We start from the raw sequence: 15,930 nt of genomic DNA on the forward strand, positions 1-15,930 counted from the left end.
CTATTTACATGTAAATAAAAACACCTTTCTATATGACTCTTAGATTAAAAAGGAAATCCAAATGGAAATTATAAACTCTTTAGAAATGAATGACAACAACAGAAACAATGTATTGAATCTTGTTGGGAATGGCCAAAATAATATCAGGTAAAAATGTATAGCATTAAATGTATTTATTAGGAAATAAGAAAGCTTCATTAAGCAGCCAGTTTAAAAAAAAAAGGTTAAAAAATATAAAATATCAAGAAAATGAACCTAGAGAGGGGGGAAAAAAGCATTTCCTTTTCTCACGAAAAGATTCCAAAGGAAGGCAAGCTGCTGGCATTTGTCCCTTAGGCCAGTCTCCTTACAATTCCACAAACATGTGAGAAGGAAACAGCCCTCAAACAGTGAAAAACTGTCCTGGCATTATCAGTTAGGCCTTAGGGTCACCAGGAGCTGGTCTGGCACTCACAGCTTGGCCTTGGTGTTCTCCTGTTCAACATAACCCATTTCACAGAACACCAACGTCAGACAAGAACACAGTCCTAGTCAGCTTGGGCTGCTATAACAAAATACCACAAACTAAGGTGGCTTAAGTGAAATGTATTATACAAAATGGTGTCACTCTGGTTCAGAGCACTAAAATGGAGTTGGGAAGCCATTCTAAGAAGGACCGCCTGCATGACCTGCAACTTTGCACAACCGGGAGTTGCCTGGAATTTTTGAACTGGGCCAAACCGCCATGACCACAACATACTGGAAAACAGCAAAATTTGGCCAGAACTGCAACTCTTAAACTGCGACAAGCAGTGAACTATGGACTCATATTAGGCCAATTTTCTCCAACAGTGATAATTCTTTCAAAAACACTTGCATAATCACCCTCAGCGTCCTTTTAAAAATCCCTGCTTCCCTTTCCTTCCTCAAAACACAGTTTGGTTTCCAGCCAAATCTGTGTCTCCCAAATTGCAATTCCTAAGACTCCAATAAACATTTTGTCTTACAAAAAAAAAAAAGAACAAGAAAATAATCCATAATCTTGCAGAATGTGTATAAAGTAACAAAGTGAAAGGCTCCACTCTATCTTTCCCACTTACATCCCCTCAAAATGAAGAACTGTTCAGAGTTCAGTGCATATTCTTCCACTTCCATATTATTCCATATTTATATAAACCTTTTCCCACCTACAGGTAAAAAAAAAAATCATGTTGATACTCTAATGTGAATCCCATTAAATATTATAAAGGTTGATGGTGTTTAAAAATATGGTTACTGACCATTTTTATTTCTTCTATGAATTCCTTAGTCATATCCTTTGATTATTTTTCAATTGGATTGTTTGTCTTTTCTAATTGTTTTGCTGGTGTTCTTTTTCTATTTAAGGAGATTCACCTTTGTTTGTTATATGTATTAAAAGTATTTTCTCCTGGTAGTTTGTCCCCTATCTCTCCACTGTATTTAGAGTGCCTTTTGTTGATTTTTCTGTGGTCCAATCTGGCATTTTTTCTTTTATGGTTTCTGGGTTTCACATCTTGCTTGGGACTATCCCAAGATTATTAGGGGGGAAAATCTCATATATTTCACTTTGTCTTTGAAAGTTTCATTTTTTACATGCTACATTTTTTCACAGTTAGCAATTCAATCCATCTGGACTTTATTTTTGGTTTTGGTGTGACCTAGAGTCTTCTCTTAGCCAAATCACATCTAATTATTCCACCATCATTTATTAAATAATAGCTCAGGAGTTTGCCGGGTTGGTGTCCCCATCTCCTTCCTATCTTGGGAGGAGCATTCTTTAAATTACAGGACTTAGCAGGAGATCCATTTCACTCCAGAATATTTTTTTGGTGCCATGTTGCTCTCAGCATCTGGCTCTGGGTCATCCTCTGATGCTGAATGACTGCCTGGAGCTCAGGGTCTCAGTCCTCCCGAGGTCACCCTCCATCTTCACTGGAGGCCAGGAGGAAATGGGAAGGAACAGACCCTTGCCACTCCACCTCTTTAGTGTTCTTAAGACCCCCACACCAGACAGCACATGTTTCTTTACCAAAAGGTTAGGACATTTTCAGAAGCAATCACTGGGAGGAGCAAACATGTTAACTGTTACTCTCCCTGAAGGTTGCACAACGGTAGCAGCTGGTGGCCTTGACCTTCAGGACCTTGTGCTTCAGATGCTTCCCTGATAGCTTGTCTAGCCAGGTTCTCCAGCGCTTTGGTTTGCTCCATGTCCCCCTTGCATCCTCCTCAATTGTCTAGATGGAGAAATTTCACCTCCCTTATTCAGGAAAACCCTGCTTCTTCCCCATCGAAGGAGCCTTCAAATGATGTTCTGAGTCTTAGTGCGACAGCCTCACTGGACCCTGAGTTTCAGCCAACAGTCCCATGGCACTGAAGGCATGGGCATCTGGCTCCTGGGAGATGTGGATGAGGAACCTCAGCTCTTGTTTAATTTATAATATCCCCACTTGAGAGCCCAGCAGCATGGCTGCTGGGAAGGCCCTCCACCAGCTGACATGTACAGTGTCTCACCCTAGATAAAGCCTGTGCTCTTCCCCTTAAAGCCTGTGCAGTCTAAACCCACATCACAGTAAAAATATTTCCCCCCAAAATTAACAGAATCACTGAGTATCAATTATTTTGCTAAAGAGCAAACAAAGCAGCTGCCTTCTTTCCTGCTTTTCTTGGGGCATGTGGGAGAGCTGCTGGCATCACATGAGGTCTACACTAGCTCTTAACAGCTGCACTCTGATGCCCGGGGAAAGGTCCCTGCCTCAGGTCAATAAACGTCCTCTGATGAGCGGTGGGATGGCAAGGCCAGTTCTTCCACACAATGTTTCATAATGCCTAAAACTTTTTTACAATTCTAATATGTATTTGGATCCATTTCTGTCATCTCCATCCCAGGGATCAAAAATCCAATAGCTTTTTTTTATTATTCTTTTCTTAAAGTGTCACTCAGTCACCTAGGCTGGAGTGCAGTGGCATCATCGTAGCTCACTGCAACCTCAAACTCCTGGGCCAGAGCAATCCTCTTGTTTCGGCTTCCCAAGTAGTTGGGACTACAGATGCGTACAGCCATGCCTAGCTAATTTTTCTATTTTTGTGGTCTCGCTCTTGCTCAGGCTGGTCTGGAACTCCTGGCTTCAAGCAATCCTCCTGACATCTCCCAGAGTGGTAGGCTTACAGGCATGAACCACCATGCCCACCCCTTCAGAAAACCCAAAAACTTTAAGTGAAGCAGATGTTCCACGGTGGGCAGATCTATGTAAACCTACCCCCAAAGTCCAAGGAAGCTGAGAGGCCAAAGAGGCTGATGTATCCAGTTTCTCAGAAAGAAATATTGGCCAGGCACTCTGGGAGGCCCAGGTGGGCAGATCGCTCAAGATCAGGAGTTCAAGACCAGCATGAGCAAGAGTGAGACCCCCGTCTCTACTAAAAATAGAAAGAAATTATCTGGACAACTAAAAATATACACAGAAAAACTTAGCTGGGCATGGTGGTGCATGCCTGTAGTCCCAGCTACTGGGGAGGCTGAGGCAGAACAATTGCTTAAGCCCAGGAGTTTGAGGTTGCTGTGAGCTCAGCTGACACCAGAGCACTCTAGCCAGGGCGAGAGAGCGAGATGAAAGAAAGAAAGAAAAGAAAGAAAGAAAGAAAGAAAGAAAGAAAGAAAGAGAGAGAGAGAGAGAGAGAGAGAGAGAGGGAGAGAGGGAGAGAGAGAGAGAGGGAGGGAGGGAGAGAGAGAGAGAGAGAGAGAGAGAAAGAAAAAGAAAGAAAGAAAGAAAGAAAGAAAGAAAGAAAGAAAGAAAGAAAGAAAGAAAGAAAGAAAGAAATATTTAACAGAACAGAAGCCATGTCCCAATGACCACAAGAAGGTTGGATTCCCACCATGACCATGCCACCCCCCCACAGCCCCCCTCCCCCAGGGCTTATATGCCACAGGGAAGGAATGTGTAAGACAATTGAAGTCGACTCCTCAGGAAGAGGCAAGAATGCTATGTGGATCTGCCTAAGGGCAGGATTTATAATAACAGTAAAATAGAAATCTAGAGGCATTCCAAGAACCGGGGTTATTAATCAGAAGTCAACAGGGTGGATCAGCATCGGAGATGGAGTTGCTTTAGCCTCCACAGCCGACGTGGCCAGAGACCAGAATAGGGGAGTGGAGGGAAAGCCCCAGGCCGGCTGGCAGCCAGCTCTAGCCATATGGGAATGCAGGCCTGGTGGTGCTAGAGCTCCAGATTTTCAAAGAGAAGCCAGACATCAGAATTTTCATGAGAAAATATCTGATAATCTTCTAAAAAATTTTAATCAGCTCAAACAAAACCTGTGTGTGCCAGTTTTTACCCTCTGTTGAATTATGTTCCACTTTTCTTTCTGCCTGTTCTAGTGCCAGGGGAACACTTGTTTGAAATACTGCCCCTTTATAAAAAGACTTCTTTTTCACATTAATTTATTTGAATACTGCAGTCTCCCTGAATAGGTCATTACTCTTCTCCTCCAGATAAGGAAAATGAAGTTCAGAGAAGTAAATAGCAGAACCACATTTTGAACCCAGATCTCCAGGTACTGGGTTCAATGTTCTTTCTACCAGATTTGAAGTGAGAGGGAAGGAGACAGTAGGAACATTTCTACTGCAGAAATGGGAATTTGAGAGGAGCCCATTACCCTGATAACCAGGGGCGGGGTGACAGGCTGTAAGAAGGTAGAACTTATTGCCTGAGCCTATATCACAGTGTGTGCCTGGAGCCAAACAGTGTTCTCAGCCCCAGTGACTTCAGCATCTCCAGAGATGGCAGCTCACTGTTATCCCAACCAGGGCTACTGTGACAGTCTCCCTAGAAATGACCTCAAGGGTATGTGCTGTCCTCCTGAATCTGGCAGATTCTTGTTTGGAATTCCATTTTATATCAGAAAGTTATTCTTGGTACAGTTAGGGATACTTGCTGCTGCTGTATAATAGAGATTTGTCTGTTCTTGTCCTGAGTTCCTGAAATGGAGCTTCTAGACCCTGGGAATTTCCTGACTGATAGGAGTGTGTTTGTTACTCATGGTGGGCACCAAGAGAATTTCAGGACATAAGGGCTGACCATGCTGGAAAGACAAATCACATAATTAGAGGGTTGGGGCTTCAAGCTGGGTGATACCAGCTCAACCCCTGGGAAGGGAGGGGGTTGGAGATTGGGTTCAAACACACGGCCAATTATTGTACCAATCATGCCTACGTAATGAAATTCCAATAAAAACTGGGGACACCAAAGCTCAGTTGAGCTTCCAGGTTGGTGAACACATGGATGTGGATTTTGCATGTGAGAAAGCTCCTGTGGAAGGAATTCCTGTGCCACCCAGGAGCAAGTTCTGTTACCAAAAGTTTGGTACTTGTCCCTGAGGCTGCATCAGAGGAATGGAAACAAGTGGTTTGAGAAGGAAAGAGAAGTTTTATTAATTTGCCAGCAAATGGAGGATGGAAGATGGAAGACTCTCACCTTAGAAAAAAACCATTGTCCTAACCATAAGCAGAAATACAGAGCTTTTAAAGGAGTGGGGGAGTTCAGCTTCAGGGAATTGTTGTTTAACTACAGTTGATGGTCCTAATAGACCCCATGTCCAACAAAGACAATCTCGTGACCTCTGCCCCTGCCAGGACAATTCCCTTGAGTCATCTCCTGTGGACGTTCTCATGCCCATCTGATTACTGGCCTAGGGGAGGGATGTAGGTTATAATTCCCAAAGAGTGTGGTGGGCAGGGGTGCGGTTAAAGAGACAGCTTGTAAAACATTTTACCCTTTTTTTCAGGTGGTTCCCTCTGTTACAGTACCCTTGTAAGCAACCTCTCATAAACTCATCTAACACATCAAGCTGGACTTGTGTGAATCATTCTTTGGTCTCTCAGTTCCCTCCCAGTTTGGGGCAGTTTTTCTATGCTGTCCTGGGACTTTGCTGAAACACTGGGCGAGAGGGAGCAGGTACAGGGCCTTTCTGTTCTCAGATTCTCAAAGTCATTGGGGGAGTAGAAGCCCAGGACACAGGTCCCTATTTCAATGACACACACCAGCCCAGAAGGAGGAGGAAGAATAGAGGAAGAAGGGGAAGGGAGGAGAAGGAAGAACTAACATTTAAGGGCTTACTATGTGCCAGCCACGTTCTGAGCATGTTCCTAACATTAACTCATTTGCTTCCTGCAATACCTCTAAGAGTTAATAACATTATTATCCTAATATTTTAGAATAAAAAGCAGAAGGACAGAGATGAAAAGCAATTTGTCCCCCCTCCCAAAACTAATTTGCCCAAGTCAGATAGCTAGGAAGGTCAGAGCCAGCCAGAAACTAGGAGTCCCAGTGATTATGAATGCTCTATGCTGGCTTTCTTTTAGTAGACCACTGCTCTATTGCCTCTGCTTTCACTACATAGGGCAAATTTTACTCTTCAAAGCAGGGAAAACTGGCTCTTGGTAATCAAATATTTTTTTTTCTAAATATTTCAACACACGTCTGAACACCAGCTTTTACAATGCAAATATTTGACTGTTTTTGTACTCTGCTAGGTCATCCTTTCCCTAAAGGGAATGAAATGAAACATTCCAACTGCTGCTTCCTTAACAGGGGTGGGCCACTTGATTAAAAGGGAATACTTGGAGGTGTTGCTATACTCCGAATACTTGAGTGGGACACCCTATCTTGAAACAAAAGAATTCATTGAGGCCGGGCGCAGTGGCTCATGCCTGTAATCCTAGCACTCTGGGAGGCCGAGGTGGGAAGATCACTTGAGGTCAGGAGTTTGAGACCAGCCTGAGCAAGAGCGAGGCCCCGTCTCTAGTAAAAATAGAAAAAAATTAGCCAGTCAACTAAAAATAGAAACAAAAAATTAGGCAGGCGTGGTGGCTCACGCCTGTAGTCCCAGCTACTCGGGAGGCTGAGCCAGGAGGATCACTTGAGCCCAGGAATCTGAGGTTGCTGTGAGCTAGGCTGATGCCACAACACTCACTCTAGCCAGGGCAACAAAGTGAGACTCTGTCTCAAAAAAAAAAAAAAAAAAGAACTCATTGAAACAAGAGGTAGCATGATATCCTGAAAAAGAGTATGTGTTTTATTAAAATGCTCACAATGTTAAGAAGAAACAAAAACAAGTTACAAAACCATTTCAACAGTTGCTTTCTCTCTCTCTCTCTCACACACACACACAATTGGAAAGATACATACCAGAATTAATAATGATGATAAATTACATGTAACTTTTATTTTCTTCTCTATACTTTTTGGCATGTTGTCCTAATTTGTTAATAAAACCCACAAATTACTTTATAATAAGAAAAAAATGTTCAAAACAGAAAAGAACATAGGCTTTATGGACATGAAGCTATATGACATAGGTTCTAATCCTGGCTTTGCTACTTACTTGCTGTGAAACTTTGGGCAATAAGAAAAATACACACTGGTTGGTCTGAGTGCAGTGGTGTTTGCAACTAATTGATCACAACCAGTTACAGATTCCTTTGTTCCTTCTCCACTCCCACTGCTTCACTTGACCAGCCTTAAAAAAAAATAATACATACCAACTTTACAGGGCTGTGGTGAGAATAAAAGTTAATATAAGTGAAGTTCCTCACTTAATAAGATTATTACTGTAATGCACCAGGTGTCTTGTTTAATCTATAACCAGTACTTTGGTTTTACTGCTTTTAAGAAATGGAGGCCGGGCACAGTGGCTCATGCCTGTAATCCTAGAACTCTGGGAGGCCAAGGCGGGAGGATCATAGCCTCCCAGTCTTGAAGACAACAGCCTGCATTCCCAGCGTGGGACCCTTGTTTCTGGTTCGGGAGAGAGCAGAGCAGATCTTATTCATAAATTACTGTGTTTGTCTGCTCTCACCTGTCTCAGGGCTACCCAAAGAATTGATGCCAGGTGCTCACCTTTGTTTTGACTATCTATTGTGTAACCAACTTAGGGCAGAAAAGAGACAGGCCTTGCTCAAAAACATTTCAAGGCAAAGTTGCAGGCTAAAAAATTCAACATACAACAATCAGTTGTATGTCTATACACCAGCAATGAGCAATCCACAAAAGAAATTAAGAAAACAATTCCATTTACAATAGCATCAAAATAAATGAAATACTTAGGAATAAATTAAATCAAGGAGGCACAAGACTTGTACACTGAAAACTATAAAACATTGCTGAGAGAAAGAAATAACACACTGCTGAAAGAAGACCCAAATAAATGAAAAGACAGCTATGTTCATGTCTTGGAAGACTTAATATTGTTCAGATGACAATATTACCCAAAGCCATATTTAGATTCAATGCAATCCCTATCAAAATCACAATAATACATTTTTGGCACAAATGGAAAAACCCATCCTAAAATCCATATAGTATTTAAGGGGACCAAGAATAGCCAAAATACTCTTGAAAAAGAATAAAGTCAGAAGTCTCATACTTCCTAATCTCAAAACTTACTACAAAGCTCCAGTAATCAAAATAGTGTGGCACTGGCAATGAGGACAGACATATAGACTAATGGAGTAGAATTGAGGGCCCAGAAATAAATCTTCATATTGAAGATCCATTGATTTTTGACAAGGGTGCCAAAACCTTTGAATGGGGAAAGAATGATCTCTTCAACAAATGGTGCTAGAAAAACTGGATATCCACATGCAAAAGAATGAAGTTGAACCCTTACCTTACATCATATAGAAAAATTAACTCAAAATGGCTGAATGACCTAAATTTAAGAGCCTAATCTATAAAACTCTTAGAAGAAAACAGGGGAAAATCTGCATGACTTTGGATTTGGCAATGTTTTCCTAAATATAACATCAAAAGCATAGGCAACAACAACCAAAAATTTAACTGGACTTCACAAAAATTAAAAACTTTCGGGCATCAAAGGACACTCTAAAGAGAGCAAAAGACAACGTACAGAGTGAGAAAAAAATATTTGCAAATCATATATTTGGTAAGGTATTAACATCCAGAATATGGAAGAGCTATTACAATTTGGCAACAAAAACCAAACAACCCAGTTTAAAAATAAGCAAAGGACTTAAAGATATTTTTCCAAAGAGTATATACAAATGGTCAATAAGCACATGAAAAAAATGTTCATTGTTGGTCATTAAGGGAGTGAATTCAAAACTACAATGTAATACCACTTCACAGACACTGGGATGGCTTTAATTAAAAACAACCACAGGCTGGGCATGGTGACTCAATCCTGTAATCCTAGCACTCTGGGAGGCCGAGGTGGGAGGATCACTTGAGATCAGGAGTTTGAGACAAGTCTCAGCAAGATTGAGAACCTCTCTCTACTAAAAAAAATAGAAAGAAATTAGCCAGGCAACTAAAAATATAAAAAATTAGCTGGATGTGGTGGCACATGCTTGTAGTCCCAGCGACTCAGGAGGCTGAGGCAGAAGGATCACTTGAGCCCAGGAGTTTGGGTTGCTGTGAGCTAACCTGATGGCACGGCACTCTAGCCCAGGCGACAGAGTGAGACTCTGTCTCAAAAACAAAATGAAACAAAACAAAAACAACAACAAAAAAAACAACTACAACTACAAAAAAACCTGAAAATAACAGGTGTTGGTGAGGATGTGAAGAACTTGCAACCCTCATACATTGCTGGTGGGAGTAATGCAAAATGGTGCAGCCACTATAGAAAGTTTGACAGATCCTCAAAAAGTTAAATTTAGAATTACGATGTGCTATGGTTTGAATATTGGTCCCCTCCAAAACTCATGGTGACATTTAGTTACCATTGTAACAGTATTAAGAGGTGGTACCTTTAAGAGAATGGACTAATGCTGTAACCAGGAGTGTGTTTACTCTCTCTTGCCCTCTCTTGGCCCTTCTGCCTTGTGATCCCTTCTGCCAAGTTCTGACACAGCAAGAAGTCCCTTGTCAGATGCCAGCACCTTGATATTGGACTTCCCAGCTTCTAGGAATGTGAGGCAATAAATTTCTGTTTATTATCCAGTTCCAGGTATTCTGATACAGCAGCACCAAACAAACTAAGACACAATGTGACCCAACACTTCCAAGCCTAGATATATAATGAGGTCTGTCTGGAAAGTATTGTAACAAAGTAGTTGCCCCTCCTTGCATAGATATGGAAGTGTAAAATTGAGAGTGGAGAATATGAACAGAGGGAATGGCCTGGAGAAAAATGGCAAAAATATTTAATGTCTCTGTAAAACTTCCCCCACTCTTTTTGGGAACTGGGGCCTGGCCTGCATCGCTGCCTTGGGCAGGGAGAAGGTCTTTTGTTCTTTGTGTTACAGGGGATAGCTCAGCCATCCCAGGCCAGCAGCCTCCCAGGTGAGCCCAAGTGGTCCCAGGTGGGCAGAGGTCACAGGCTTTGTCTTTGCCAGAGATGGGGCAATTAGAATCATTAACACAGTAGCCTAAAACTGGGGCCCTCCCTTTAAAAGCTCTGTATTTCTGCTTATGTGCAGGAAATTTGGATTTTGAGATGATAGAGTCTATCATTTGTCCTCCTTTGTCAGCAAAGTAATAAACGTTTCTTTCCTTCTCATCAAACCATTTGTTCTCATTCTTCTGATGTGACCTCATAGACAAGTGCTGAGCTTTCAGTAACAGTGTACAGTCATGGAATATGAAAAACAGAGACATTTATCAAAGAAGATACAAGATACAAGAAACATTGTACATGGGACAATGACGCCTCAGTCCCCTTAAAAGTAGGCACATTGGGACCTCACACAGTTCTCCCAGTGTCTCCTAACCTAACCTGTACACGTTCAACATCCTCAGGTGTTCTGCTTGTCACAGGCCTTCCAGAACTTGGATCACTTTCAACAGACTCTCCATCATCTTTGAAGCCATCGTGTCACACTTTTATTTGTGCTGCTGTCATTGGGTCATCCCCAAAAGCCTTCTGAATCATCCAAATGGCTTCCACAGAGCAATGTTCAAGTTTAACACAAAATTTGATGCAGATACATTGCTCTACTTGCTCGGTCACTTTGATGTGACGGCCACACAGTACAGATGCTCACTCAATAGCATCTCGTACCCACTGACAAGTATAGTGAGGGTGTCATTGTTCATGCGTATGCATTCCAGTCCACTCTCCTTGGCTGCCATGTTACATTGATGTCGTGCAAACTGTTCTTGTTATATTAACAATGGCTTGTTCCTTCTGGACAGACCTCATCATATACCCAGAAGTATATAGAATTCAAAAGAGGGGCTCAAACAGATACTTGAATGCCAATGTTCATAGCAGTATCATTCATAATAGCCAAAAGGTGGAAACTACCTAAATATCTGTCAATGAAGAATGGATAAACAAAAGATGAGTGTTGGGGTAGCTTAGAAATGTTAGGGTGACCTAGGCATATTGCTGGCATAAGAATGTCTGCGGATGTGACACTCTGCATAGGTGTGGCTGTTTTCCAAATGGTAAGGACATTCCAAGGGCAGGAGGAACTGAAAACAGCTTCTCTCCTAGGGGCGGAAAACTGCTGCAGGACTGCAATCAGGGACGTCCAACCTGCTGGAAAACTAGCTTGGCCGCAATCCCAAATTGATGTTCTTGTTTAGCTTTCGGTGAGAAATAGCTTTGCTAAGATTATTGTGCACCTGAATATCTTAATCTTTATAAATAATCTTTAAAGTTTGCCTGTGGGATATCTTTAGGATATGTAATCTTTATGGAAATCTATAGAACATCGTTTGCCTGTGGGATGTCTTTAGAACATGTTCGTTTGACTTATGATGATCTTTTGTTCTTGGGATGAATGAATACGAGTGAGGAATTACTCTCAGGACTCTTGGTCTGGAAAGCCTTGAGTCCTCTGACCCCACTCTTTCTCTTCTACTGTCTTGTTTCTTATTCCTGCATGACACCCTGTTTTCAACCCCGTCAGCTGGGAAACTCCTGGCAATAACATAATGAAATATTATTCAGCCATAAAAAGGAATGACGTTTTGATAGATGCTACAACATGGATGAAGCTTGAAATGAGCTTGTTAAGTGAAATAAGCCAGACACAAAAGGACAAATATTGTATGATTTCACTTATATGAAATATCTAGAATAGACACATTTAAGAGAAAGAAAGTAGATTAGAGGTTACCAGATGCTGTCAGGTGCTCGATAAGGAGTTATTGCTTAATGGGTAGAGTTTCTGTGTGGAGTGATGAAAAATTTGAAAGCAGACAGTGGTGATGGTCGTGCAACATTGTCAATGTAATTAATGTCACTGAATTGTACCCTTAAAATGGTCAAAATGGCGAATTTTACATTATACATATTTTACTACAATAAAATATATAGTGAAACAAAGAGAGAGAGAGAGAGAGAGAGAAAGACCAAGACCAGCCCAGGGTTGAAGTAGGTAGGAGTTAGGTGTGACATGGAGTTAGAGGTCAGGCATGGCATGTCATTGAACAAAGCTGGATTTTGTGTCCATGCTTCCAACCCCCAAGATTGCTCACTCTAGAAGTTTGTTGCATAGTAGAGGGTTGGCTGGGACCCATGGTGAACTGTACTCACTACAGCAAATGACAGGCTAAGAATAAAAATTCATCATTCCCAGGCAAGGGAAAATGTATAAGAAATAAATTTTATGGGAAAAACATTTATAAATTATTTATTACTTTATAATCACGAATTATGAAGTTGAACTGTTAGGAACTGTCAGGGTGCCCTTGACCGCCCGGTTAATTCATTGTCACGTTATTCAATCTCTTAGTATTCTTGCCTCTTCCTTAAGGCCTCATATCTCATCCTTCCTTTAGTCCAGGCTTTACCACTGATTTCTGAAGCCAGCGACTTCTACAAAGTACTAGGAAATACGGTGGTATATGTATCCATTAACTTCTTAAGTAATCTTGGACAAGTTGTCTAACTCCTTTGAACCTCATTTTTTATCTGAAAATAGGGATGATGATAATAATATCAATATCAAAGGAATTTTTTTTAAAAAAACGTATGAGAATGGTGCCTGAATCGTAATAGAAACTCCATTATTTGTTTTGTTCCAGCACCTGCTATAGAGAATTGCACTTATATTAAGAAAATAGCCGGGCGCGGTGGCTCACGCCTGTAATCCTAGCTCTGGGAGGCCGAGGCGGGTGGATCGCTCGAGGTCAGGAGTTCGAGACCAGCCTGAGCAAGAGTGAGACCCCGTCTCTACTAAAAATAGAAAGAAATTATCTGGCCAACTAAAAATATATATACAAAAAAATTAGCCGGGCATGGTGGCTCATGCCTGTAGTCCCAGCTACTCGGGAGGCTGAGGCAGTAGGATCGCTTAAGCCCAGGAGTTTGAGGTTGCTGTGAGCTAGGCTGATGCCACGGCACTCACTCTAGCCCGGGTAACAAAGTGAGACTCTGTCTCAAAAAAAAAAAAAAAAAAAAAAAAAGAAAATGTACATAATAGCTCTTCTAGAGATTACAATTTCTCTTCTGAAATATATCATGAGGAGATTCTGTTTTTTGTTTTTTTTTTTAAAGAGACAGGGTCTTGCTCTGTTGCCCCAAGGGTGGAGTGCAGTGACATGATTATGCTCACTGAAGCCTCAAACTCCTGGGATCCAGCAGTCCTCCCGCCTCACCTTCCAAGTAGCTGGGACTACAGGCATGCGGTAGCATGCCCAGCTCATTTTTCTTATTTTTTTGTAGAGATGGGTTTTCACTATGTTGCCAAGGCTGTTCTCGAACTCCTGGCCTCAAGTGACATTCTTAATGCCAAAGATCCTAATCTGTTACTATCACAGCTCATTAGAAAAGTTATTTGTCTAGAGTAGAGATAGGCTATAGAAAAAAGTTCTTTTATCTCCAGGGATGTGGGCCTTTTCTCTTCTGGTAGAGGCAAGATGGAGAGGGAAGATATGGGCAAGAGGAACTAGTGAGGTTTATCTCAGGTATGACTGTGAGATACCCGGCACTTAGCAAGCCCATGGATCCTGATTTTGAGTCATTTTCTCTACAAGAGAGATGTGTCTTAAAATGTATTTCCCTCTGCCAAAAAGTATCCAGATTTGGGATGTCAATCAAACAGATTTTCAAATTCTAAATACACCACACATCTTGATGGTTATCATGATTATTCCGGAGAGCTGCACACAAAGACTGATAATGCCATTGCCACAGAATTATTAGTAGCTGATCTGACTTGCGAACTCCACTCCGAGGTATATGTCTGTGGTGGGTTGTATAGTCTGTCTGCACCCCTTCTCCCACAAATTCATATGTTGAAGACCTGACCTCCAGTACCTCAGAATTTGACTTTACATGGGAATAACGTCACTGCAGATGTAATTAGGTAAGATGAAGTCATACTAGTAGAGTAGGCTCCTAATCCAGTATGACTAGTGCCCTTAAGAAAAAGGGAAAATCTGTAGAGAGACATGCACATAGGTTGAATGCTACGTGAACATGAAGGCAGAGATTGGGGTGATGCTTGCACAAGCCAAGGAATGCAAAGATTGCCTGGAAACCACCTGAAGCTTGAAGAGAGCCATGGGACAGACTCTCTCTCACAGCCCTCAGAAGGAATCAACCCTGCTGACCCCTTGATTTGGGATCTTGAGCTTCCAGAACTGAGAAACAATAAATTTCCATTGTTCTAAGCCACTCAATTGTGGTAACTTGTTATGGCAGCCCCAGTAAACTAATACAATACCCAAAAGAATCAACCACAGGTACTTAAATACATGAATACAAATGTTCACAACAGCACTATTCACAATAGCCAGAAGGTGGAAACTGCCCAAATGCCCATCAATGGAGGAATGGGTAAACCAATTGTGCTGTATACATGCAATGGAATATTATTCCATTGTAATATATGTTACAAAGTGAATGAACCTCAAAAACATGCTAAAAAGCCAGACACAAATGGCCAAATATTATTCCATTTATATGAAATATCCAGAATAGGTAAATCTATAGAAACAGAAAGCAGACTGGTAGTTGCTAGGGGCTGGGGAGATGGAAGAGTAGGGAGCAACTGCTTAATGGGCACAGGTTTCCTTTTAGGTTGATGAAAATGTTTTGGAACTAGATAGAGCTGGCAGTTGCACAACATTGTGAATTTAATAAATACCACTGAATTGTTCACTTTAAACTATTAATAATTTCATGTCAACTTCACTTTAATTTTTTTAAATGCTATCCTTAAATTGCACAGGTCCTCAATGTACAATTTGAGTTTTAACAAGTGCATCACCCATGTAACCAAGACCCAAACCAAGAATTGGAGCACTGCCACCACCTCAGAAAGTTTGTGAATCTTTTCTTACTACAGTATTAACCCCTGCAGGTTAAATTTAATTATACGGCATGCACTCTGGCTTCTTTCAGTCAACTTAATGCTTTGGAGATTCATCCATGCATCCATGTTGATAAACCAGCAGCTTGGTCCTTTTTATTACTGAGTGGTATTCCATGCCACAGTTTATCTGATCTCCTGTTGAGAGGTATGTGGGTTGTTCCCAATTTTTTGTTATTATGAATAAAGCTACAATAAACATTCTGGTGGACATACAATTTCATTTTTTGTTTTTTCCTTTTCTTTAGAGAATACCATGGAGTAGAATTGCTGAGCCATAGGCAGATACATGTTAACTTTGTAAGAAACTGTTAGCGTTCCATAGTGGTTGCACTAGTCATGTATGAAAGCTCCAATTGCTGTACATCCTCTCCAACATTTAGATTTGGCTACCTTTTGAAGTTTAACTATTCTAGTGTTATCGCATTGCGGTTTTAATTTGCATATCACTCATGAAATGGTATCTCCTTGTGCTTTAAAAAAATCAATTTTATTTACTTATACACACTACTACTCACGCATTTAAGTGTACAATTTGATGAGTTTCAACAATATAGTCATGTAACCAGCCCCACAATCAAGATACAGATCTTAAGCCTGTGCCTCTTTATAGTCAATCCCCACCCTCATCTACGGGCCCTGGCAAC

The sequence above is a fragment of the Lemur catta genome, chromosome 8, assembly GCF_020740605.2.
Source record: "Lemur catta isolate mLemCat1 chromosome 8, mLemCat1.pri, whole genome shotgun sequence".
NCBI classification, from domain to species: Eukaryota; Metazoa; Chordata; class Mammalia; order Primates; family Lemuridae; genus Lemur; species Lemur catta.